The 27,449-nt window shown below is 36.3% G+C and overlaps 1 long non-coding RNA gene across 2 annotated transcripts; it reads left to right on the top strand.

Moving 5' to 3' along the window:
- The first annotated feature begins 3,446 nt into the window (after positions 1–3,446).
- On the top strand, positions 3,447–17,087 carry LOC123540688 (uncharacterized). 2 transcript variants are annotated; one of them, XR_008367657.1, is made up of 8 exons: positions 3,447–3,594; positions 4,148–4,288; positions 9,044–9,248; positions 11,110–11,265; positions 11,666–11,757; positions 13,176–13,294; positions 13,742–13,844; positions 16,792–17,087. It is a non-coding gene; the product is annotated as an uncharacterized LOC123540688 (long non-coding RNA). The 2 variants fall into 2 exon arrangements; XR_008367658.1 differs by lacking the exon at positions 11,110–11,265.
- Positions 17,088–27,449: the final 10,362 nt, after the last annotated feature.

Raw genomic sequence — 27,449 nt, 5'->3', positions numbered from 1 at the left:
ACGGTATGCGGCGGTACACTTTTGGAGACAGTAAACGCAGATAAATGCAAGGGCATGGTAAAATTAATTAAGATAATAATATGTATGATACTTACCAAGAAAACAAGTGGATTTCGGCAGCATTATGCATAGAAATAAAATTCCGGTTTCCTAGCCTATGCATGGTATTTTGCTTAGAGAACCGGTTCCGGACGAATAAATTCGCTGTCTAGGGAACCGATTCCGGTTCTCTAGCCACTGCCTTTAACTTAAGTAAAATTTCACAGTTCACAGTCGGTAAAAAGCTTTTATTTGTCATGACCATTTGAATTTTAATATACATACAACGGGATTTTTCTTATAGTAAGCAGTATAAACATGGAAAAACTTAAATGAAGCGGGTTAATGAAATACAAAAGACTTCCATTACCAAATCATTGAATTACGCCCCCGTCTTAGCATCAAGAAAAACGGACCCCTGCTTAGCAATTTGATAAATCCGGCCAAGGAAGCTATTGAATGCTCTTAATTTGTAATTTCTTAAAAAGTATATGTCAAGACAAAACTCGTACAAATATCCGTGCCGCAAAGTAGTCTTTTACGGCCTTTTAAAGGATTCATCAATTGAATTTGCGAAAATGTCCCCCGTCTTAACATCATCAAATTTGTTCACTTCAGTTGCGCGGTTGCACTTTTAGAGAAAACAAACGAACTTAGAAACAAAAAACTTGTAACCGAGTGTCAGATTTTCGTATGAGGCGGCACTCATCTATGTTTCCTTTTATTTGAACAAGCTGTCGAAAAGATATTTAAGAAAATGTCACTTTTACCGAGGTATCCGCCATGTTTTTGGCACCCCAGATTAGCGAAAAAGTCACGTGGTACATGCACCCTGTGAAATAACCATTCACAATGCTTGCACATTACTTGACAAGTAAATATTAGTATTTCTTTCATTTCAAATACCCACTAAGTATATGGCAACATAGCTCAGTTGGGCGAAAGGCAGATAATAATTGGGTGCAAGCAGATCGTTTCGTGGGTTCGAATCCTCACGAGTGTTTTTTTTTTAGATTTTTTTCCGTGTTTTTGTTTCTTTCTTAGATGGACGCCACTTTCGGTATATGTGCGTGCGTCCGTACGATTTTGCCCGGACCAGAACTTTGACATCTTGTTTATATTTAGCATTAATGTTCAATGAGAAGGTGTGTCATGCGCAAACCCCATGTTCCTATCTCAAAGGTCAAATTAAAGTTTGTCCGTAGCATTTCTTCTTCATGCATGGTAGGATTTTGATGTAACTTGGCATGAATGTTCACCATTATAAGACGGAGTGTCATGCGTAAGAAGCAGGTCCCAAGGCCAAGGTCACACTTAGAGGTCAAAGGTGCTGGTGGGCTCGACATTCTGCCCGTGGGCATGCTTGTATTTGTATATATGTCTTTCTATAACACACTATTATGTTCATTATTTGCATGGCTTAGTGCATGCATTTAATAATATCATCTTTGTTATGTAATACACTTTTCCGATCTGCCATCTCACCTTTAGATACCTCTGTCGTGTTGTCACAGAGCTCATGAAGGAATCTTAATTTTTATTCAAAAGTGAAAAAAAAAAAAATGTTGATGCTGAGTTTCGAACCCACACGGCAAAACATCTGTTGAACATGGACTGTATGCTTTACCACTGAGCTAATTCTTAACTAGTACAAAACCTCGAAATATTTAGATTGTAACATGTTAGTAAAATGTTGAATTCCCTATGTTCCATTTTAATCTATTTATAGTCATGTTTGTAAATATCAAGTTATCGTAGTACAGGTCATTACATGCTAGTGAATAGCAAATACTGATCATATGTGATGGGAAAGTAAATAAACTTGCTATCAGCTTAGCAACTGTGATTACTTTTTAAGTCACATTTTCAAGAAAGGATTTTCATTTTGGCAAAGGGGTTAGGGGAGACATCATGCTAGATCTTTATTGCAACAACTGTTCTGTTGTGATCTGATGTCATAGCCAAACATTCACGTTTTATATATATCTTTGTGATAAACAACTTGCCATTCGTAATATAGAAATAAGAAAAATGCAAAAGTCAATGTCCCTTCCGGGTTGGTGCTACGATTATACTATACGTTTCTTTTTATGCCTGATATGGACGCTTAACGTATTTTATCGCATAATGTTTGTGGACTTTTATAGAGCATGGTGTACAAAAACAATATTTTAGTTATGGGTAAATGACTAGGCGCTATATTATCCTCTGATTTGTCGTTGAAATACAGACCGTTATCGATTTTAAACTTTCCGCCATTTTTTACTCGTGTCAGGTGACGCGTATTCGGCGCTCTCGATTGTTGCCCCCTATCCAATATGGCGGCGTTTACCGTGAAGGCTGATCACTACCAAATAGAATGTAAGCCTCCGCAGGTCTAGTCACAAGTAGTCCAAATATAAATAGTACTAATCTTTTTTCCTTTCCTAGTGCATTTTCTCGGCAGCAACGTGCTTACTTTTACCCTACCGCGTTTCAGTATGTATCACTTTGCATTCTAATGAAATCGGCATGTTCCTATCGCATGCTAGATAAAAATGGCGGCGTAAGAATTTAATGTCACGAAAAGAGAAATTGAAAGAAGCGAAAAGTAGTAAATTCAGCGGGTTGTATTTAACGAACTGTAGTTTTCTTATATAAAAGTTAACACCCCCTTTTCTTTTTGTTTTTCTAACGTAGCGATCTAGTTCTTTATGGGAATATAAGTGTCTGAAAATCTGATATGCTAGAAAATGTCGAAACACCGTTATGAAGTGAGTGGATTTTATATGAAATAAAGAACAGCTGGATTTAGTGGTGTTCAGCCTGAAAAGGTCTGATGCAGCCATGCTGGATTCGGATCTACGCTTATAAAGCTACACACTTTTCCCAGCATCCCAAAATTTGATTGACATGCCTTGAATATGTATGGTGTACCTGTAGCGACATAATAAAATATGAAATAAATTTTCACAGTGTCAGTTTTGAAACCTCGTAACATTCAAAGTTAATTTAACAGTTGTATTATCAATAAGAAGTGATATCAAAGTTAGTAACATGTTGGTTTATTAATGATATAAGCCATTTTGTTATATAAATCAAGAGTGGATCAAGGAGTTTGGTTAATAATTATCTAAAGCTTTAATTTTCCTTTAATTTCGATATTATCTCTCCTCTGTGATGATTAGCATGGATTTAGTGACATCAGACATGTGTCATTTTCTGACTTGCTTTCCATAGTATTCAATCTGTTAAAATATGTATTATCACAATGGCATGAGTGCATTTATTATTTCATTTTGTAGGTTATACACCACTTGCTTAGATATCTTAAAAAAAATCATTATTTGCGGTAATTTTATATTTTGGTTTATGTCATTTTTTGGACACCGTACATAGGTCTAATTTTCTGACAGATGCTGATTTTTTGAGCGTTCAGGCGCCGAATCAAAGGGAAATCAATCAAAATTACCCGGATATCAACATGGCGGAACACATGCTGCAGTGGCATTGAGAAATCTTTAACAAAATTGCTTTTTAACACTAGAAATTGTTGTGTTCGACAATAAATAATATGTAAGTAGTACATGTAAATGTGTTTTGTCATTACGTTACCTAATATATTTCAAAAATAATGAAATAATTTGAAAACTTCACCTCAGAGGGCTGTTCTTTAGTTTTTCCCATGATGCGGAAATATAAAATACATGTGAAATAACGGTCAGTTGATAAATTTTCTGAGCAGATACACTGATCGGTGTATTGTTGAATACACCAATTGGTGCATGATACACCGATCGGTGCATGATGCACCAATCTGGCAATATACTAGACCTGGTCTACTGAGGTCTACATTTCCCGATGCGGTGAAAATTTCCAGTATCAGCATGATAACTCGACAACTATGATATATTCTGATATCTTTACATTGTTGACTTTTGAGTCTTATATACAAAAAGTTGTGTGTTTATAAAGTACTACCAAATTCTTACCCCAACGTATGAATTTCTTCTGAGAATTTCATTTCTATGAAAAATAGGTGAACTGAATTTTAAGGCGCAGTAAAAATCTGAAAAAACAACTGAAGATAATGTTATTTTAAACCTGCTCATTGTTTTCTCATTTTCAGAAATGTTGAAAGACATTGTGCATAATGACGATGGTGGTGATGATGTTGATGGTGATGATAGCGATGATGATGATGGCCCATGGCTTGTCCTGGTTCACTTTTACCCATTTAACACAGATCAACGATGTTAACGTCTAACAGGTAAAAATTGTTTATTTACAATGGTATTCATAAAAGAGCAAAAATTAGTGACATTAATATTTTCCAGACTCACCTGAATGCTTAAATGGAGTTAATTGTGATCGCTTTCAGTCCACTTTTCTTCCTTTCATAAGGTTTTCCCGCGGATATATCAAAGTGTTAGGACATTGGATGTCGCATTTATGTAGCAATCATAAAACAAACTTTAAACATATATAACCCATCCCAGTTACTCGAATAAGTTAGATATTTACAGAATTACACAGAAAATAGAGTTAAGGCGCGCGAATATGTCAAAATTAGAATATTTAACCGTTCGTGTATACATTATATGTTCCGGTACGTAAGCATTCAGCATAAATCTTACACTACACCAAAATAATAATAAAAATGTTTGTAAATACAGAATGCAACACTCTCAGTTTCTATTGAAACTAAATTAGGAGACCAGTCTTGCAATGTAGATTTGCCATTGGTCAATCTCGAAACGAAACTCAGAATTGACCAGTTACATGCTTGCGATAGTAGACTGGTCTAACGCAGTTTGTAATACATGTATATACATATTAACATGTTTTAATCATTATTTCCTCATATCCTTGAATAACGCTACTTCGGTTGAAAACAACTTCAGAATCCGTCAAGAAAAAAAAAAAACATGCATTATCTCAAGATAATGCCTTTGGTATAAAATGCACGGGAGTCTTTGAAGTAGCCGTGGAAGTTCCAAACACTATATATCTACATTTTGTTAGCAAATGTGAACTATGACTGTGGTATAAATAAAAATCAGCTTAGGAAAACCCAGACATATCCCATTCTGTGCTGGTCTACAAATTTTGTTTTGTTATCTAAAACAGTGTAAATATAGGGATAATACATGTTTTTTGTCTGCAGAAGCCCGCGGTCTCGGTCACAAACAATCCCGCGGGCTTCTGCAGACGTTAATACACAAAACAAACGTGTATTGTCGCTATTCTTGCATAAAAAACATTATCCGACGACTACATGTATTGTTTTCATATGTGATGACTTCACGATTACGGTACATTTTTCGTTACCATTCTGTTGTTCTTGGAAACGGTAAACATGTTTTAAATATCCATAACCAGGGCCCATATTGACATACTGAAGTTTTTATCTCCCGTTATTACAAACATGAAATTACCAAAAAAAAAAAAATTCATATAACTTCAACATTTGGTAAACAGGAGGTAAATTTCGAGAATAATAACTTTACATTCGAGTTATTTTGAGTACGGACACATTAGGAGTAAGGATGAGTACGAACGTAATGTCAAACTTTTAAGCTGTTTATATAAATTCTTCCAGAAATTAGATAAAAAATATCGACTGATACTAACCAAAATCATAAACATGATTCATAAAAACAAACAATCGTACAAGTTACTCGCGATTCTTGAATATTCACGGTTATCTACAAAAACTGAAAACCTTTCATGCCTTGAATCACTATGCACTGAGCTTAGGTATTTCATGTCGCATTGTCTAGTGGACCTCTACCAACTTGTTTAAATCATGACTAGTCTATGCACAACGAAATGTTGATTCTTCAGGACGGGTGCATCAATTGAAATATTACTCAATAAGCACATGCTGTCAGTCCTTTCAGAGCTTTGATTTATCATTGCTATTAAAATCAACATCCTTCGCGCGGACGATACATACAACGTCTTAACATTACCAACAGGAAAACGACTATTTTGATGTGGGAGGCATATAGTGATCGTCCTGTCCGTCCGTCCGTACGAGGTTAACCAAATGGGACCGTTTCGTCTAGCATCAATATCCCTTACTAGAATGACTTGATACTAATGCAGATGTAACCTGTGACCATTCCTCATCTTCAGACATCACCTGACCTTAGTTTGACATTGACCTTGACCTCATTTTGGACTTAGGTTGCTTTATATGGGCCATCTCTTGGTTAACCAGATGGGACCGTTTCGTCTAGCATCAATACCCCTTACTAGAATTACTTTATACTAATGCAGACATAACCTGTGACCATTCCTCATCTTCAGACATCACCTGACCTCAGTTTGACCTTGAACTTGACCTCATTTTGGACTTAGGTTGCTTTGTATGTGCCATCTTTTGGTTAACCAAATGGGACCGTTTCGTCTAGCATCAATACCCCTTACTAGAATGACTTTATACTAATGCAGACATAACCTGTGTCCATTCCTCATCTTCAGACATCACTTGACCTCAGTTTGACCTTGACCTCATTTTGGACTTAGGTTGATTTATATTGGCCATCTCTTGGTTAACCAAATGGGACCGTTTCGTTTAGCATCAATACCCCTTACTAGAATGACTTGATACTAATACAGATGTAACCTCTGACCATTCCTCATCTTCAGACATCACTTGACCTCAGTTTGACCTTGCACTTGACCTCATTTTGGACTTAGGTTGCTTTGTATTGACAAGGATGCCATCGAGGGCATCAAGCGTTTATTGAACGCAGCTTCTTGTTAGATTTATTATGTTGCTAGTTATTATTACACGCATCCCGGTGTCTTTTCGTCAGATTACGTATTCTCAGAATTGGTATTCGGGCACTCAGACGTATCATTCGTATGTTTGTACTGAGCTATATTTATGTCCGAAGAATGCCGAATTGCTTATCGAGAACACGTGATCACACGGAAGTTGCCGAGCGCACTCAGACGTATCATCCGTATGTTTGTATTGAGCTGTCTTTACGTCCGAAAAACGCCGAATTGCTTATCGAGAACACGTGATCACACAGAAGTTGCCGAGTGCACTCAGACTATCATTCGTATGTTTGTATTGAGCTATATTTACGTCCGAAGAAAGCCTAGTTGCTTCTTGTGAACAAGTGATCACACGGAAATTGCCGAGCGCTACTTTAAATCATATTGTTTATCAGTCTATAGGATTTTATTAACATGTATTGAAAACATTGAAAACAAAGTTCCAAAAATCGTGAAAAAATAACAACAACAAAACAACAAACAAAAAAAAACACAACTGTTTATATACATCTAAAAGTGTGCATTGGAATGCTAGCAGTACATATTCAAGCATAATTTTGTCGTTGTTGGTAAAGGTTTTTGGTTTAGTCCACTGTTTCTCAAACATTAAAAGAGTAGATATGAAACTTTAAACCTGTGGGTAGGTAAAGATCCATAACCCTCTCTCTTGCATTTTGTCAGAATTATTGCTCTTTTAACTTAGAAAAAATAAGATATTTTTTAGTGTTTATTTTCTTTCAGTTCAGTTGTCTTGTGTACTTTGGCTTTGAAACTGGTACAATAGATGAGGAAGAAGGTCAATAACTAAATTTTGCATCGAATTAGTTGAGTGTGCCTGAAAGCTCTTGTTTATTTAAGTATGTCCTGTTGTGCTATCTAGCATCGGATTAGTTGAGCGCGCCTGAAAGCTCTTGTGTATTTAAGTATGGCCTGTTGCGCTATCTAGCATCGCATTAGTTGAGCGCGCCTGAAAGCTCTTGTTTATTTAAGTATGGCCTGTTGCGCTATCTATCATCGGATTAGTTGAGCGCGCCTGAAAGCTCTTGTGTATTTAAGTATGGCCTGTTGCGCTATCTAGCATCGGATTAGTTGAGTGCGCCTGAAAGCTCTTGTTTATTTAAGTATGACCTGCTGCGCTATCTATCATCGGATTAGTTGAGCGCCTGAAAGCTCTTGTGTATTTAAGTATGGCCTGTTGCCCTATCTAGCTTCGGATTAGTTGAGTGCGCCTGAAAGCTCTTGTTTATTTAAGTATGGCCTGTTGTGCTATCTAGCATCGGATTAGTCGAGTGCGCCTGAAAGCTCTTGTTTATTTAAGTATGGCCTGTTGTGCTATCTAGCATCGGATTAGTCGAGTGCGCCTGAAAGCTCTTGTTTATTTAAGTATGGCCTGTTGTGCTATCTAGCACTGAAGTAGTTGAGTGCGCCTGAAAGCTTTTGTTTATTTAAGTATGGCCTGTTGTGCTATCTAGCATCGGATTAGTCGAGTGCTCCTGAAAGCTCTTGTTTATTTAAGTATAGACTGTTGTGCTATCTAGCACTGAAGTAGTTGAGTGCGCCTGAAAGCTTTTGTTTATTTAAGTATGGCCTGTTGTGCTTACTAGCATCGGAGTAGTTGAATGCGCCTCAAAGCTCTTGTTTTTTAAGTGTCGCTTGTTGTGCTATCTATCATCGGATTAGTCGAGTGCGCCTGAAAGCTTGTTTTTTACCCCCCTCCACCGCCCCCTTTATGGCTCTGACAGTTTAAGTTTGTGTACAATATAAATGCACTATCGAACTTCGAACGTTTTATTGACAATTCTAACATGGTTCGATTTGTTTTCCAGTTAAACAAAGAAGAAAATCAAGCTCTATATATTCTGCGATAAACAACGGTTGACGCGCGGACCGGTAAGAGAGCACTGTGACGTCAATTATGACGTCATATTGCCGCATGACGTTCGATACATTACTCCTCAGGTAAACGAAGTCCAGTATAATATCTATTAAAATATATCAATGAGCATGTCAGAATGAAAACAATCAAGGCCTTCTTGTGATTTATCGTCTAATTTACCATGGTTCATCGTTCAGATGCTTTAGTATTTAACCACTCGGGCTAACGCCCTCGTGGTTCAATTCCTACGCATCTGAACTCTGAACCGTGGTAAATCAGACGATAAACAACTCGAAGGCCTTGGTTATTTGTTAAGTAAAGCATTGGTAATGTAAGACACTGCTTCTTTTTCAGGTTATTTTGTTTTCAAAACTGAAGACACCAATTTCGGCAGCACAAGATCTCGGATTATTGTAACAGATGATCACAGGCGTGCGTAACATATGGTAGCAGTTAGGCGTGTGTAACAGATGGTAGCAGTCAGGCGTGTGTAACAGATGGTAGCAGTCAGGCGTGTGTAACAGATAGTAACAGTTATAACAGAATATCAAAGATTAAGGTAATAGAATTCTCAGATTGAAGTTACTTGAATAAGAGATTAAGGATGCAGAAAACCACATATGAAGGTAACAGATAACTACAGATTAAGGTAACAGAAAACTACAAATTAAGGTAACAGAAAAACACAGATTAAGGTAAGAGATAATCGCAGATTAAGGTAACAGAAGGTCACAGATTGAAGTAACAGAGGTTCTCAGATTAAGGTAATAGAAGGGCAAGGATTGAGAAGGTCATATATTAAGGTAACAGAAAATCACAGATTAAGGTCACAGATTGAGATAACAGAAGGTCAAAGATTGAGAATGTCACATATTAAGGTAACAGAAGGTCAAAGTTTGAGAAGGTCAAAGATTGAGGTAACAGAAGGTCACAGTTTGAGGTAACAGATGATAACAGATTCACGTAACTATGATCAGCGATTAATGTGGCAGATAAAAACTGGTATAGATAACAGAAAATTACCAATGAAGGAAACAGACTATAGGTGTCTGTTGCAGTTAACCATCCATGAAGGTAATAGATGAATAGTAACATTTGATCATTCATGAAGGTAACAGGAAATTATACATTGCAACAGATGAGGGTAACAGATGATCACATTTAGAGTTATAGTTGTTTAATAATTAAAGTAACAGATTAAAGCATCAGATGAAAGCAACAGATGAAAGTGGCAGATCCTGAACGTAAAAAGGTGTGTATATTTCTATATTTTTCTGCCTGACACAGTTGTGTTTCATTTGTAGATGTGTTATACTTTTCTTTACACAGCTGACTTGAGGAACAGATATCACTCGCGCTGGGCAGAAGAATGCCAGGCAGAAATTTGACCGTGGAGAGCCCTTGCGAAAAAAAAAACCCAAAAAAAACAATGAACACCAGCTTCTTTGCTTCAAGTATTTTATAGATTGCTTGTTTTAAATTTCAGAACTCGAAATTAAACATGAACACAGGATAAGCCTTTATATTTAAGAGATAAATAACGTAGCTCTGCAGGATTGAGATCGCTGACTTTGACTCGCTTACCGCTCGCCGATGTAGGCTCGAAACCTTGATAAAGGTGTAGAATTCTTAAGATAAGGAAGCCATCCAGCTAGCTTACGGAAGGTCTGTGCTTCTGCCCAGATACTGTCACGTGATGAAATAATGCCCGGTTTGGCACCTGAGGTCTTCCTCTACCAATAAAAGCGGGAAGAGTCGCCATATGACTTAAATTGAAAGTGTCAGTTTGACACTAAAACCAACAAACAAAAATAACAAAAAAACTGTTCATTACAGGTGAAAAACAGAACGCTATTATTCATAGATTGGGTTTTTAATGTGTTGTTTTCACTTATATTTGTAGTGTTGATTTGTCAGTTTTCGATTATGCGAACTGTAAGCAATTATTTCTGTATAGGTGATCGTGGTTTTTAATTGGATGTGTTTTAACAGTGTTTCACTCACAGTCTGGTTTTGTGTTTTCGTTTATTTACTGCATTGTCTTTTATTGCTGTTGTTTTTGTCATATAATGTTTCTACAGAGTGTATGCGAGTGTTATGTATCGGTGTTCGAGAATGTTTATTCGGGTATATTCGTTCTGTTTCATTCACAGTTCGGACTTGTGTCTTTGTTTATTTCCCCATTTGTTGTTTGGATGGGGTTTTGTTGTTGTTTTTGTTGTTGTTTTATAGTCTCGAGTGTCATGTTTTGGATGTGCAGAGTCTTATGTCTTCGTTCTTTATTTCATTAACAACATATCATTCTAATAAATTAGTTTGTTGTTGTATCTGTTATTAACTCATTTGGTGTAACAATTGCTTTTTTCCACTTAAGTTTTATTTCTTTCATCGTTTTCATATCTGTTTTCTTTTTATCACAGAAAGGAAACAAATAGTGACAGCAGACGACAGTATGTACTTAGTGAAAACCCTTTTTTTATGTAGTTTCGATTTTACTGATCTCTATATTTTGGCATGTGAAAATATACAGACAAACGAGCAAAACAATATGTGTCATTTGCCTTGCACAGTGAGAGGTTTGTATATTTCCAATGCGATTCTATAGGTCTTTGTATATTTTTGTTTATATTTCGAATAAACATGTCATTTATTTACAGTTTCTGGTGCAATTTATTTTATCTAACAGTTGCCGTTCAGTGTTTTTCCCTATAATTGCATTTTCTTAATTTATTGTTTCTCATATTGCTGATGGAGACAGTAAATGGTTCTTTCTTGGTTAGAAATGTGTAAAAAGTATTCATAAAGACAGTCTTTTCATTTATATCTATCGTAAAGTGTGAAAATGGTACCAGATGTTCGCTTTTGACATGACAGTGGATATGCGCGAAAACATCGTTCTGCAAGGTCAAATTATTTTCACAAAATAGAGGTATGTATAGATTATCGTAAAGCTTTCCTCTTTACTTTTGCATTTAGGTGTGCAAATGGTGCAAGATGTTGGCTTCTAACACAGTGGATATACATGAGAACATCGTTCAGCAAGATCAAAATATTTTCACAAAACAGAGGTATGTATTATCGTTATAATTCTAGCTTTCCCTTTTACTTCTATCTATAGCTGTGGAAAGGATATCAGATGCTGGCTTCTGGCCTGACACAGTAAAGAGACACGAGAACATTGTTCAGCAAGATCAGTTATTGAGACAGCCCAACAGTTCAGAAAAACATTCAAGTCTTTTTTTCAACCTTAGTTACTGTTTGAGAAGCAGTGAATGCATAAGCGATATTGAAACGTATCTAAGTGGCATTTGAGAATAAAATAATTATTGTACCCCCCGACAACAAAGTTGTAAGGGGTGGGGGAGTATACTGGTTTCAGGTTGTCTGTCTGTCCGTCTGTCCGTAGACACAATCTTGTGCGCTCCATCTCACCTCATCCCCATGACAGAATTTAATGAAACTTTACACAAGTGATCAGTAACAACAGTAGTTGTGCATGGGGCATGTTAGGTTCTTTCAGAAAAAAAAATGCAGAGTTACGGGACTTTGTTTTTTGTTACTATACTATATACATAGACACAAACTTGTGCGCTCCATTTCTCCTCATCCTCTGACAGAATTTAATGAAACTTCACACAAGTGATCAGTAACAACAGTAGGTGTGCATGGGGCATGTTAGGTTCTTTCAGAAAAAAAATTGCAGAGTAACGGACTTTGTTTTTTGTTACTATACTATGTACATAGACACAATCTTGTGCACTCCATTTCTCCTCATCCCCTTGACAGAATTTAATGAAACTTCACACAAGTGATCAGTAACAACAGTAGTTGTGCATGGAGCACGTTAGGTTCTTTCAGAAAAAAAAATTGCAGAGTTACGGGACTTTGTTTTTTGTTGCTATACTATATACATAGACACAATCTTGTGCGCACCATATCTTCTTATCCCCTTGACACAACTTAATGAAACTTCACACAAGTGATCAGTAACAACAGTAGGTGTGCATGGGGCATGTTAGGTTCTTTCAACAACAAAAATTGCAGAGTTATGGAACTTTGATCCTTGTTAACATACTGTGTACATACAGTCTGCATATGCAGTCTTTGTGTGCGCACCTAATCTTCCGAACCCTTGCACATAATTTAATGAAACTTCACACAAGTGATCAGTACCAACCCTGGTTGTGCATGATGCATGTTACGTTCTTTTAGATAAATATTCTGCATAGTTATGGGACTTGTTTTTGTTACTATACTGTATACATACAGTCTGTATACATACAGTCCACATAATTATGCAACCTTGTGTGTGTCAAATTGCAATGTACTGTGTCATTGCATGAGGGGGGTACATTCATCACCTTTAGTGATATCTCTAGTTATGTCTGTTTAAGTAAATTATGAGTTGGGAGCTTTTTTTTAGGTTCCACGGTAACAGATGTTGTTGTATATAAGAAAAATTTGGGTTTTTTTTTTCTAAAAATAGTTACAGACTATGGCAATGAGGCTTGGTTTCTCTGAATGAAACACAGAAAGCAGACGTGATCGACTTAGCAGATACGAATTGGCGCTTTTTCCAGATACTTGGAACTCTTCTAAATAAAGGTACTTTTATCATTCGTTTATTTCTTATGATAAGTTAATTTCCTAATATAAATGAATAAAAATGATTAACAGGATAAAGAAACTTTTTTGTCACAAATTTTGTTTAGTCCTAGATGACAGCAATGAACAAAACAAGTAGATTTGGTAGTTTAGTGTGCGCCCGCAGTGTTCCAAATACAGCAGACGTAATCATTGTGAAATGGCATAACATTCGCATTCAAACTAATTGTGCGGTATATTCACAAGAAAAAAAACAGTTTGCTTCGTTTTAAAATTTCTTACCGCTTTTAACGCTATTTTCCGTTTTTACGTTATTTACCATAATTTAACATTATCTGCTACAAATCCATAACAAGAAAATACATTTGTAAACAGTTTTTTTTTCTGGAAAAGCAACTTGTCTTTCCGCAATTGCTAATATTACCCAGTTATGGTAATGGTTTACAGAATATGAAAGCGAGGCTAGGCGTCTGTGAATGAAATACAGGGGGTAGACGTATCGGACAAGCGACAACTTAGAAAAAGGTCGTCCTCCACGCAGATGTCAAAGGTAATAATATCATTTTACTTATTTGTATGGCGGCAAATGTTGCTTTTCAAAAAGTAATGTTAATCTGTTTAAGGTAGCGTATTATATCTAGATTTCAACCATATCTATCCAACTAGGGTGAAGTTTTGCAAGTTGTTTAGGTAAGATTTTTAGCCCACCATCATCAGATGGTGGGCTATTAAAATCACTCTGCGACCGTGGTCCGTCCGTCCGTCATTCCGTCCGTCCGTCCGTTAACAATTTCTCGTTATCGCATCTCCTCAGAAACTACTGGGGGGATTTTGACCAAACTTTGTCAGAATGATGTATTGGTACCCTAGTTGTGTCCCCCTGAAAATCAGACTGGTTCAGCAATTTTGGAGTGAGTTATGGCCCTTTGTTTATTTCTATATTTTACATAGATTTATATAGGGAAAAACTTTGAAAACCTTCTTGTCCAAAACCACAGAGTCTAGGGCTTTGATATTTGGTTTGAAGCATCATCTACTGGTCCTCTACCAAGATGATTCAAATTATTTCTCTGGGGTCAAATATGGGCCCGCCCTGGGGGTCACATGGTTTATAAAGACTTATATAGGGAAAAACTTTGAATAACCTCTTGTCCAAAACCAAAGGGCCTAGGGCTTTGATATTTTGTATGTGACATCATCTAGGGGTCTTCAACTAAGATTGTTCAAATTATACCCCTAGGGTCAAAAATGGCCCCGCCCTGGGGGTCATATTGTTTACATAGACTTATATAAGGAAAAACTTTGAAAATCTTCATGTCCATACCACAAAGCCTAAGGCTTTGATACTTGTAATGTAGCATCATCTAGTGGTTCTCTACCAAGTTTGTTCAAATTATCCCCCTAGGGTCAAAAATGGCCCCGCCCCGGGGGTCACATGGTTCATATAGACTTATATAGGGAAAAGTTTTTAAAATGTTCTTGTCAATAACTACAACATTCAAATTTGGACCACATGTATATTTTTGAGTGGCAAGATGAACCTTGACATGAGTTGACCTTGATTTTGACCTAGTGACCTACTTTCACATTTCTGTAGCTACAGCCTTCAAATTTGGACCACATGCATAGTTTTGTGCACTGGAAAAAACTTTGACCTTGATTTTGACCTAGTGACCTACTTTCACATTTTTGAAGGTACAGGCGTCAAATTTGGACCATATGCATAGTTCCGTGTTTCAAATTGAAATTTGACATTGATTTTGACCTAGTGACCTACTTTCACATTTCTCAAGCTACAGCCTTCAAATGTGGACCACATGCATAGTTTTGTGTACCGAAATAAAATTTGACCTTCACATTGACCTAGTGACCTACTTTCACATTTTTGAATGTACAGGCTTCAAATTTGGACCACATGCATAGTTTTGTATTCCAAAAATAATTTGACCTTGATCTGACCTAGTGACCTACTTTTACATTTCTCAAGCTACAGCCTTCAAATTTGGACCACTTGCATAGTTTTGTGTACCGAAATGAACTTTGACCTTTACATTGACCTAGTGACCTACTTTCATATTTTTAAGGTACAGGCTTCAAATTTGGACCACATGCATATTTTTGTATTCCGAAATAAAATTTGACCTTGATTTTGACCTAGTGACCTACTTTCACATTTCTGTAGCTACAGCCTTCAAATTTGGACCACATGCATAGTTTTGTGCACTGGAAAAAACTTTGACCTTGATTTTGACCTAGTGACCTACTTTCACATTTTTGAAGGTACAGGCGTCAAATTTGGACCATATGCATAGTTCCGTGTTTCAAATTGAAATTTGACATTGATTTTGACCTAGTGACCTACTTTCACATTTCTCAAGCTACAGCCTTCAAATGTGGACCACATGCATAGTTTTGTGTACCGAAATAAAATTTGACCTTCACATTGACCTAGTGACCTACTTTCACATTTTTGAATGTACAGGCTTCAAATTTGGACCACATGCATAGTTTTGTATTCCAAAAATAATTTGACCTTGATCTGACCTAGTGACCTACTTTTACATTTCTCAAGCTACAGCCTTCAAATTTGGACCACTTGCATAGTTTTGTGTACCGAAATGAACTTTGACCTTTACATTGACCTAGTGACCTACTTTCATATTTTTAAGGTACAGGCTTCAAATTTGGACCACATGCATATTTTTGTATTCCGAAATAAAATTTGACCTTGATTTTGACCTAGTGACCTACTTTTACATTTCTGAAGCTATAGTCTTCAAATTTGGACCACATGCATAGTTTTGTGTACCGAAATGAACTTTGACCTTTACATTGATCTAGTGACCTACTTTCACATTTTTGAATGTACAGGCTTCAAATTTGGACCACATGCATAGTTTTGTATCCCGAAATAAAATTTGACCTTGATTTTGACCTAGTGACCTACTTTTACATTTCTCAAGCTACAGCCTTCAAATTTGGACCACTTGCATAGTTTTGTGTACCGAAATGAACTTTGACATTAACATTGATCTAGTGACCTACTTTCACATTTCTGTAGCTACAGGCTTCAAATTTAGACCACATGCATAGGATTGTGTACCGAAACAAACTTTGACCTTGACATTGACCTAGTGACCTACTTTCACATTTCTCAAGCTACAGCTTTCGAATTTGGACCACATGCACAGTGTTGTGTACGGAAATGAAATTTGACCTTGAGCTAGTCAATAAGTCTTGAAATTTGGAACACTCAAAAATGGCACATTGGTGGGCGCCAAGATCACTCTGTGACCTCTTGTTGTTTGTAATGGTCGAGCGTGCTGTCTTGCTTCTTTGTTAGTTTATGTATCAGATTGGAAAAATTGGAGAAAAAATAAAGTAAATTCGCGCAAAACAGTTGGTATTGGAGAAATTGTATATTATGTGTGAAACATGTCGACTCTGGATCCCCTCCTTTTTTCTGCATTGTATTTATATGATATAAATGTTTGTAGAATGTTAAAGAAAGTACTTAGGTAGTCTTCGACAATAGAAGGAAGGAAAGAACGTGGCGGCGGCAGTCCAGAAACAAGCATGACTAAACAGGTAATACCTTAAATACAGTCACAGTTACACAGAAAAGACGGAAAATAAAGAAAGAAAAAAGAACAGATAATAGACTAGTATACTAAATATACAGACAGAGAATTGGATGTTCAATATGCAGTAATATAAAATCATATACAGTTATTAAATAAGATACAGTATAAGAAAAACAAATGGAAGATTCGAAATTTTCTATTAGCTCACACAAGCACGAAGTTAGCTGTTAGCTTTAAGGAAAGGCGGATCTCCTCTTAATCCACCGTCTGTTTTTTCTCCAACATTCACGATTCGAAAGCCATCTTCATCAAACTTAGACACTATGTCCTCTTACATTGCCATAAATTGCAGGGCAAGACTGATTGTAGGTCCAATAGTAATTAAAGCTAGAGTTATGGCCACTGATTTATTAAAGAGTAAAATGTTCTACCATGTTTACTTTCTATCACCTTCATTTCTGACTCGATCTTAAAGCAATTTACGTTAAATGTACATACTATTAAGATGACTATCACCCCTTAATACAGTCATGGATGTCCGTTAGTACGTCCGTCCATCTCTTCGTCCGTCCGTATTCGTCTCCACTCCATATCTTCTAAACCGCTGGAAAGACTTTCATGAAACTTCATTCAGTTACTAATCTCATCAAGACAAGGTGCGGATAACTCGGGTCAGTAGGCCCATGGGTCACAAAGTTTAATTCCGTGTCAGCTCCATGTCTTCTTAATTGTTTTGAAGAATTTCATACAAACTAGTATCAAATATTTACGACATGCCGAAAACACAACACAGGTACCTAGTCCGAGGTCAACGTCAAAGCTGGAATTCAAAGATAAATGTGTGTCTGCTCCTAATCCTTTTAACCACCGGAAGGAATTTTATAAATCTAGCATCAGTTGTTTTACTTCACCAAGACGGCATGAAGAGTGCACAACCCAGATCACAATGTTTAAGGTCAAGCGCACCTAGTAGTCAAATATCAGCTAGCTCATTTTTGTGTCCGCTTCATTTAGTTCTAACCACTAAAATGGATTTCATAAAACTAGAATCAAATTTTTACCCCAACATGACGACATGCAGAGTATCATGGTCCAAGGTCGATGAAACACTTATAGGTTAAAGATCAAATAGCGCTCCAAATTAAAAAATGCCATGAGTTTCAATTTGTGTCCATCTGTGAACTGTCATTCTTTTACCAAGACTAGATCTGTTCATATTTTCAGAAATATTTGCGTAACAAATATTAAATAGATGTATGTACGTGTACATGTATACGGTATTTCAAACTGCACAGACATATGTACGGTAGTGTCCACCTAAGTTTGTTCTGGACGCTCATAAAAATAAAACACCTATGGCCGTAGGAAAATTTAACACATGTATGTTTTTTCGCATATTTATTTTCTTATATAGGACCAATTTAATTGCGATAAATTATTAATAATTGCTCTCGAACTTTTCCCTTCTATCACTGCATGGTTGCAGGACTCTAAAGGAAATTCGTCTAGAATGGCGTCACAAATGATATGACGTCACGACTGGCGAAAATATGTCGTTATCAGGTCAGTAGATGACTGTCTTTGGTTACTGGAAATGCTCATGACATGAAACAATGTATGTGATACACAGTCATTAACAAGCAAAAATTCGTAATTCGGTAATACTTTCCTTTTCAGTGACATTAAATTGTCATTTAGTTTCAAAATTGTAAGTAATTTTTAGATTTTTTTTAAAGAGCGTAAATAATGATCTAAGTAATTAGCTATACCCTAAGCAAGTCATAGACTTTTCGAATTCCGGCGGTTTTCTTTCTTTTTTATTTGCTACTCATGAATATAGATAGATCTAGATTTGTTCGTTCAGTTTCATTTTTAGCTCGACTATTCGAAGAATAGGGGAGCTATCCTATTCGCCCCTGCGTCGGCGTGAGCGTCATACAAATGTTAAAGTTTGCGTACCACCCCAAATATTTTCAAAGTCCATTGAGATATTGCTTTGATATTTTGCGTATTTGTTAACCATCATGACCCCAGTCTGTAAAAAGGAGGTGGCAACTATATCAAGCATTTTGACTGAATTATGACCCCTTTTCCACTTAGAATATGCTTATTGTAATGTTAAAGTTTGCGTACCACCCCAAATATTTTCAAAGTCCATTGAGATATTGTTTTCATATTTTGCATAAATGCTATACTCGGGTTAAAATGAGTCTCAGAAAATGTCTTTTTTTGTATTGTTATGTGCCGAGATACAAAAACGAATGAATATGAGTCGGATAAAGTTGCTTTTTCCGTTAGATAGTCTTGATCGCCATCGCCAGGAAGATTGCATGTCAGACGCTTTTTAAAAACATTATTCTAAGCATATACAATGGTTGTAGTAATGAAAATGTGTTTGAACAACAAAATGTCTTTATCTCATGATTTTGCATAGCACGTACTAGGTTATGCCATGGGCATTTTGCATTAATTGAAGAAAGTCACCCACTTGCCAATAACACCAACCTAATTTTCGCCATTTGTGACAACACTTCCAATAATATGTTTCATTTAATTAAGACAAGTAGAGTCTCGTAGAATCATAATGAGCCGTGCCATGAGAAAACCAACATAGTGGCTTTGCGACCAGCATGGGTCCAGACAAGCCTGCGCATCCGCGCAGTCTGGTCAGGATCTATGCTGTTCGCTTTTAAAGCCTTTAGCAATTAGAGAAACCATTATCGAACAGCATGGATCCTGACCGGACTGCGTGAATGCTCTGCGTGGATGCGCAGGCTGGTCGCAAAGCAACTATGTTGGATTTCTTATGGCGCGGCTCATATTTTATTTGCGTTTTACATATTTACAATGCCATTAATTGCAAAACGAAACACAAAGGAAAAAATGGGATTGGGCAACAAGTTCTATATAACAACTTAATAAATGTCCACCACTAAAGAAACATGTGACAAATAAACACTTAGATCTAAATTGCCAAATAGAAGTTTTATAACAGAATGGTATAATGTTCGAGGCTAATTTCTGTTGAACCAACACTATTACTTTTGTATTTTATGAGGAATTAAACACATTAATACATGAACATACTTTATTATCTATGAAATAAATCTCGTTTTCCCCATTTCCTTGTTTATTTTTTTATGAAAATTCAGAATACATTCAGATGATGAATCGAACATGTCTGCTCCCTGTTTCAAATGCCGTATGCATAATTATTTTTATACTTCCGCGATAAAGGAAGTCCGTCCGTTACAAATAATTTCCATTGCAAAACAAATACATGTATGTCACAAGAGCTTGTGTATTTTGATGATGTTTTGCGGTAATCGTAGATTCTCCCTCCTACCTTTCTAGGACTCATCCCTTCCAAAAACCTAATGTAATGTGAATGTCTGTGCATAACTTATATAAAAACACAAGTGTAGCAAACTTTGCACTTGTTTATGACTATATTCATTCATTTACCTTTTTTGTGACAAGACTTTTAAATAGGTGGGCGTTGCTGTCCTTCTGTGGCTCTTGTTTACAAAAAGAAGCTTTGTACTTTGAAAATGTTTATTACTTTTGCAGACGCTGTTCTGTTTAATTCTGTTTAATTAATGTTTCTTATATGTGTAAGTTCTGTTAATGAATTACACTTGGATATTGGTTCAAGTTTTTTATTTTTTACCAAGAAATATTGATTACAACATTCAAGTGGAATTTGCCATCTCAATTTGAGTTACCAAATGTGACATGAACATATCAATTATCTGGTCTCCTGGAATTTGCCATCTCAATTTGAGTTACCAAATGTGACATGGACATATCAATTAGCTGGTCTCCTGGAATTTGCCATCTCAATTTGAGTTACCAAATGTGACATGAACATATCAATTAGCTGGTCTCCTGGAATTTGCCATCTCAATTTGAGTTACCAAATGTGACATGAACATATCAATTAGCTGGTGTCCTGGAATTTGCCATCTCAATTTGAGTTACCAAATGTGACATGAACATATTAATTAGCTGGTCTCCTTTATCTTATACAAAATTCGGAAACAAACTTCCAATGATTGCAGCAAACACTAGGATTGTTTTCAAATATCTACCTTACGTTTTCTTGAAGAACATCGTTAGTGCTGAAAACAAAATAAAAGAAAATAAAAAGTGGGAGTCTGTTTGGATGTTGTTAATGTAAACGAAGAAATTCATATTTCCGCCACGAACTTCCACTGTGAATTTCCGCCATGAACTTCCGCTGTGAATTTCCGCCAACTTTGCACAAATGTTCCCATTTATTTCAAACCTTCCATGAATATTTAACAGAATGCAAAGTTGTACCGTTTTTTTCACTCTGTCATGCTCATCCCCATGCATCCCCCCCGCCCCACCCCCCTCCAAACATTTTTGTTCGTTTTTAATTCTCCATCGATATTTATAAGCAACATTCAGCATGTGAAGTTTTGTACCTTCACCCGGTAACCACCACCCATCCCTCCCCCTCCCCACACACACCAAAAAAATAAATAAATAAATAAAAATCTGTTCCTTTTTTCAAACAAATGTTCAAATCTTCGACATGTGAAGTTGTAACCACATCCATCCCGCCGCCAGCCATGTTCAAGAGATCTTACTTGATGGTGCTTTCTTAAAAGGACATCTGTTCTTTTAAGTTCAAATGTACATGTTAAACAGCAACACTTGGTGCCAACCTACTCGAAGACAATATTTCTTTCTAGTTTTACTTCATGCTAACATTTCAAATAACTTCATTTAATTATAAAAACTAAGCTTATTACAGTAAACATTTCGGCGGGGGATACTAATTAATCAATTAGTTGTTGCTTATCGTATTCGCTGATAGGAGATGGTAAATGGCTGTAACTGGAGGTCCTTTTCCTTCGGAACAATGAAACTGAAGTTAGGAGACAGACAGCAGACGAACTACACTTGGTAGACACCATTTTCAAGAAACTTTTATTTACTTTTACAAAATAAGTATTTTTTGGTTCGATTTATTATTCTTTTAGACAGGTGAAGACAGCCCCACAGTTAAGGGAAAATTTTCAAACTTTCTCAACGTTATAGTGACTGAGAAGAATTTAGTCGAACTAAAGGGTGGTATAGATCATACTCAAACGTATCTAATGGGCATTTTGCGAAAAGGTATGTTTGCTATTTTGTGACATATGAGGAAACTCTGAAAGAGAAACATTTTGTTTTTTCAGGAATAACAACTGAAGTTTATTATGGATTGAAATTTGACTTTACTAAATGAAACATAGAAAGCAGACTGATGCAATCGACTTAGCAGACACAAATGGCGCCCTTTCTAGGAACTTGGAAAACTCCCAAATAAAGGTAGTTGTAACATTTGAGTAATCCTAATATTCAGATAATTTCTTAATTCAAATGAACAAAAATGTATTAAAAGTATAAACGTTCTTTTGTTCTCTCGAAACTGTTATTAAACCCTAAATGAAAGTGAACCAATAGATTTGGTAGTTATGTGCGCGTGCACAGTGTTCCAAATATAGCAGACGTACTAATGATATCAAATAGGGCAGTGTCTGAATCGGGTATCGTTACAGTTCATTAGCTTGCCCGGCAACAAGCGTTTGTCTCATTTTAAAGGTTAATTTTGGAATAAAAAACAATACTGCACATAATTGTATTGATGTGCAAGACGTTGCGGTTCGGACAAATTATGCGAACGCATATCGCACAAGGAAAAAGCGTATCTTCCAAAAAATCCGAAGTCAGAGGCTCTGAGGTTATAACACACTAAATAGCTGTTTTTCTTTATTCTATATAAAATTGACCTATTTCCAATGACCGTAGCACACATCAGGACCCATTTTAGATGTCTGTAACTTACATTTTTATGAAGAATATTATCAGTGCTATTTAAAAATCAAATTTGTCATGTTGTTATTTCATTATGAAAATGGTGTAATGGTGTAAACCATTATGAGACGGAGTGTCATGCGCAAGAACCAGGTCCCTAGGTCTAAGGTCAAGGTCAAACTTAGAGGTCAAAGGTCAAATTCAAGAGCATATCTTCTTCATGCATGGAAGGATTTTGATGTAGCTTGGCACAGTTGTTTACTATAATGAGAGGAAGTGTCATGCGCAAGAACCAGGTCCCTAGGTCTAAGGTCAAGGTCACACTTAGAGGTCAAAGGATACAAAAAATGAAAACTTTGTCCGGAGCATATCTTCTTCATGCATGAAAGGACTTTGATGTAGCTTGGCACAATTGTTCACCATCATGAGACGGAGTGTCATGCGCAAGAACCAGGTCCCTAGGGGTAAGGTCAAGGTCACACTATGAGGTCAAGGATACAAGAATGAAAACTTTGTCCGGAGCATTTCTTCTTCATGCATTGAGGGATTTTGATACAACTTGGCACAAATGTTCACCATCATGACACGGAGTGTCATGCGTAGGAACCAGGTCCCTAGGTCTAAGGTCAAGGTCACACTTAGAGGCCAAAGGTCAGATACAAGAATGACTTTGTCCAGAGCATTTCTACTTCATGCATGGAGGGATTTTGATGTAACTTGGCACAATTGTACACCATCTTGAGACGGAGTGTCATGCACTGGTCCCTTCTTTTGAATTACTTCCCTTTGCTGTTACTATAAATAGCTTATATTGTAACTTTTTTATTACAAGTCGTAGGGAAAAATCGAGACCACTTTTCTGTAGTAAAACATGCATGTTACATCCAATTCTGATGTGTATTTTGAGCTATCTCTACCTGATAAGGATTTTTGTGTGGACTTGTAATTTTTTGTGGGGGCGGGATTTTTTTTCTCTTTAAACGTTAACTTCCCTTAGTTGTTACCATAAATAACTTACATTGTAACTTTTTATAATTGACCGTAGGGAAAAACCAAGACCACTTTTCTGTGGTACAACATTGATGTTACTTTCAAATTTTTGGTGTATTTTAAAGTATCTTAAACTGGTAATGTTTTTGTGGGCTTAGAAAAATAAAAGAATTACAATAATTTCTAAAAAACAACATTGTAAACAACTAGAAAATTAAAATTCCATTTGCAAATACAGGTGCTAGGTTATATTTATTCTCTTGCAGAAAATTTCGACGTAAACAAGGGAGCAAATTTACTTGTATTGAATGTACTGAATCCGACAAAGATACATTGTGAGCCGCGCCTTGAGAAAACCAACATAGTGGATTTGCGCGTAGTCTGGTCTGGGTCCATGCTGCTCGTTGACAGTTTCTACAATTGCATAAGGCTTTGAAAGCGAACAACATGGATCCTGACCAGACTGCGCGTTATTGCTTGATGATTAGATTTAAACTTAAAATCATTGTTCCATATCATCACTCACATCATATGACACAAAGATCGTAACTTTGGCATCAATATTTTTAATCCCCCGGCATGAGTGGTGGGGTTATAGGAATGGTCTCCGTCCGCCCTTCCGTCTTCCGTTCTTTCGTCCTTCCGTTTTTCATCCTTCCATTTGTCCGTAACAGCTTGTGTCCGCTCTGTAGCTCCTAAACCCATTGAAGGATTTTCATGAAACTTTGGTGGAATGATCACCTCATCAAGAAAATGTGCAGAACACATGCGTTAGCCATGTTGACTCAAAGTCAAGATCACAACTCAAGGTCAATGTTGGAGCCTCCCATTTTGTGTCCGTTCTGTATCTTCTAAACCCCTTGAAGGATTTTCATGATACTTTAGTCAAATGATCATCTCATCAAAACAATATGCAGTACTTATAAGTCAACTAGTTGGGATCAAGGTCAAGGTCACAATGCAAGCTTAAATGTTTGAGTCTTCCGTTTTGTGTCCGCTCTGTATCTCCTAAACCCCTCGAAGTATTTTCATGAAACTCGAGTCAAATGAACACCTCATCTAGACAGTTTGCAGAATGTATGTTTCAGCTGTGTTGACGCAAGGTCAAGGTCACTATTCAAGGTCAAAGGTTTGAGCTCTGTACCTCTTAAACCCCGTAAAGTTTTTTCATGAAACTTGTGTCAAATGATCACATCATCAAGACAATATGCAAAACTCACCAGTTAGTCATTTTGGCTAAAGGTCAAGGTCAAAGGTTTGAGCCTTCTATTTTGTGACTGTTCTGTATCTCCTAAATTTCTTGAAGTATTTTCAACTTCATTGATTTCCTCATACATGGACTTTAAAATATACTCAATAATTATATAGTCAATGCTTCCACCTAGTACCATCAACCCTTCTGCTATCCAGACTACCTAATTGAATTTTGATGCATAAATCTTAGTTATTTATCCCCCCGCCAAAGGCGAAGGGGATATTAGAAATGCTCTCCGTCCGTGCGTGTGTGCGTCCATCCGTCCGTCCGTCCGTCCGCAACGATCTTTGTCCGGAGCAAAACTTCATACACTGATAGAACACATTGGGAGGAAGTGCAGTGTGCAAGAACAATAACTCTACCTTGTCTATTTTTTTAGTTATTCCCCTTTATCTTATTTTCTTAAAAACAATTGCCCGGAGCATAACTCCAAAAGTACTGGAGGGATTTTCTTCAAACTTCATACACTGATAGAACACATTAGGAGGAAGTGCAGTGTGCAAGAACAATAAGGCCAGCATTTTTTTTTTCTGGTTTACGGGAGATTTTTGAAGAAGTTTGGGTCGGGGGGGACAAATAAAAATAAAAATAAAAATCCAAATTTAGAGCAGTCGACCAAATAAATAAAAATAAAACGTCCAAAAGGATACAATTTTTTTATTTTTTGTACATCACAGAAAACAAAAGCTTGCAAGCTTAAATTGAATACACACTCACAAATGAACTATTCTGAACTGGTTTATATCTCATCATCTCAGTATACTGTTGTTTTCTTTATGTGTAGCTTGTATGAATAATGCAATTTTCAAAGTCACCAAGATATGTATTATTTGTGTTTTTGTATGTATCTATTTTGTAGTAAAAATACTAAGTCTTGTGGTTTTTCATAATAAAATTTACAGATACCACAGTTGACATATCATAAGAACATTGCATAATGTTTATTATATAAACATGAATAAAAACTGCTATTAGAATGGGGATATGCAATGACTACTTTAGGTCTGCATCCTGCATATTAATTGGCCTTAGATAAAAAGTCTTTAAAGACAGGCATGTCATACTAGAAAGCAAAAATTACAAATTGATAAACTGGCTTTAAAATTAAATGGCTTTGGTTAAGTTTCAGTGGCTTAAATATTGTTTTATATTTTGACGATTGTCAGTGCCAAAAACAATCTGAAGTTTGGTTCAGCTAAAATGTGTACAAAATAACAACCTTATCAGTAGATGTTCAAACAACAGTATCGGATATTTATAAGACTCTTCACCGAGATGGGACTTGGACTTAGTAAGTTATGAGTCCGAAAAAACATTTATTACTGAATATGTCATTATGTGTTCCTCAGTGTCGAAGGCACATGTGGCATACAGTGTCTGAATGTTTGTCCAAAACATACTTTCAAAGGGTCTTCTTACAGATTTTATCGGTATACTTCAAGTGAACAGGACTCGTGAGAATATTGCTGAGAGTTTCATGTTTGATAATTATCTTTCGAGTTACAGTACCTGGCTAGAACTTTAGTCAAACTAATTTGACACGATCCTAGGAAATATTGAGATAATCTTTTCATATGAGAAACATCTCCACTCGGATTAGATTGCCTGTAAAAAATATTAAACAACCATTAATCTGACTGTCCAATTATTTTGATTACATGAAGTTTGAATTTTTTATCACATGTACATTTGTATCTTTGTCAAGCATTTGCAGGGACATGTGTCATTTTACATTGAAATGCACTTTGTTTTGAACAGAAGTACTGAAAATTATGGTATTAGTTATTTTTTCTACTCCAACCCCCAAGACTTCAAAGTAAAAAAAAAAAAAATGTGTTTAGCAAGTTGATACTCACTTTTGCTCTTCCATTTTGCCATTTCTTTGGTTTCTTTCCTTCTTTCCTTTTTATCAAATGAGGTATTTTTCTGACAGTCCCACATGAATTTGATCGTTGTCCAATTATAGCAGAGCTACCGGCGCCGCAAAGCGGCGCCGACAGCGTCACATTACGGTTAGACGTGTGAAAAAGAAAATGAATAGAGAGATCTAACTGTGTATACTATCGAGTTGAAAATTCGTGGTACTTTTTGGAATCGGTGTTGTTCGGATTTTTTCATGTGTACTATGTACATAGTAATTAATCAGTAAAGACGTCAGTAGACGCTTACTGTTTACGGTTGACAAAAGCGTCTCGCTTACTGCTTTGAATATTGAATAAAAATGTAAATGAGCGTTTGATAATAAGAAATTAGTGCTAAATACATTTTCTACGAAGAAAAAAGAAATAAAATACAATAATTTCATTTTGAAACGACTTTCGTCACGCTGCCATTACTGAACTTTACTATAAATACTTATGTTTGTCCTGATGACGTCAAAACTCCACAGTGGTGTAGTGGTTAGCGAGTTCGCGTTGAAATCCAGAGGTCTTGAGTTCGAATCTCACCTGGTCCAGTTTTTTTTTAATTCCTTTTTTATTTTAGTCTTTTTTTTTAG

Source organism: Mercenaria mercenaria, chromosome 16 (genome assembly GCF_021730395.1).
Source record: "Mercenaria mercenaria strain notata chromosome 16, MADL_Memer_1, whole genome shotgun sequence".
NCBI classification, from domain to species: domain Eukaryota; kingdom Metazoa; phylum Mollusca; class Bivalvia; order Venerida; family Veneridae; genus Mercenaria; species Mercenaria mercenaria.
The sequence above is the reverse complement of the archived record's forward strand: the minus strand, read 5'-3'. Positions and strand labels throughout refer to the sequence as shown.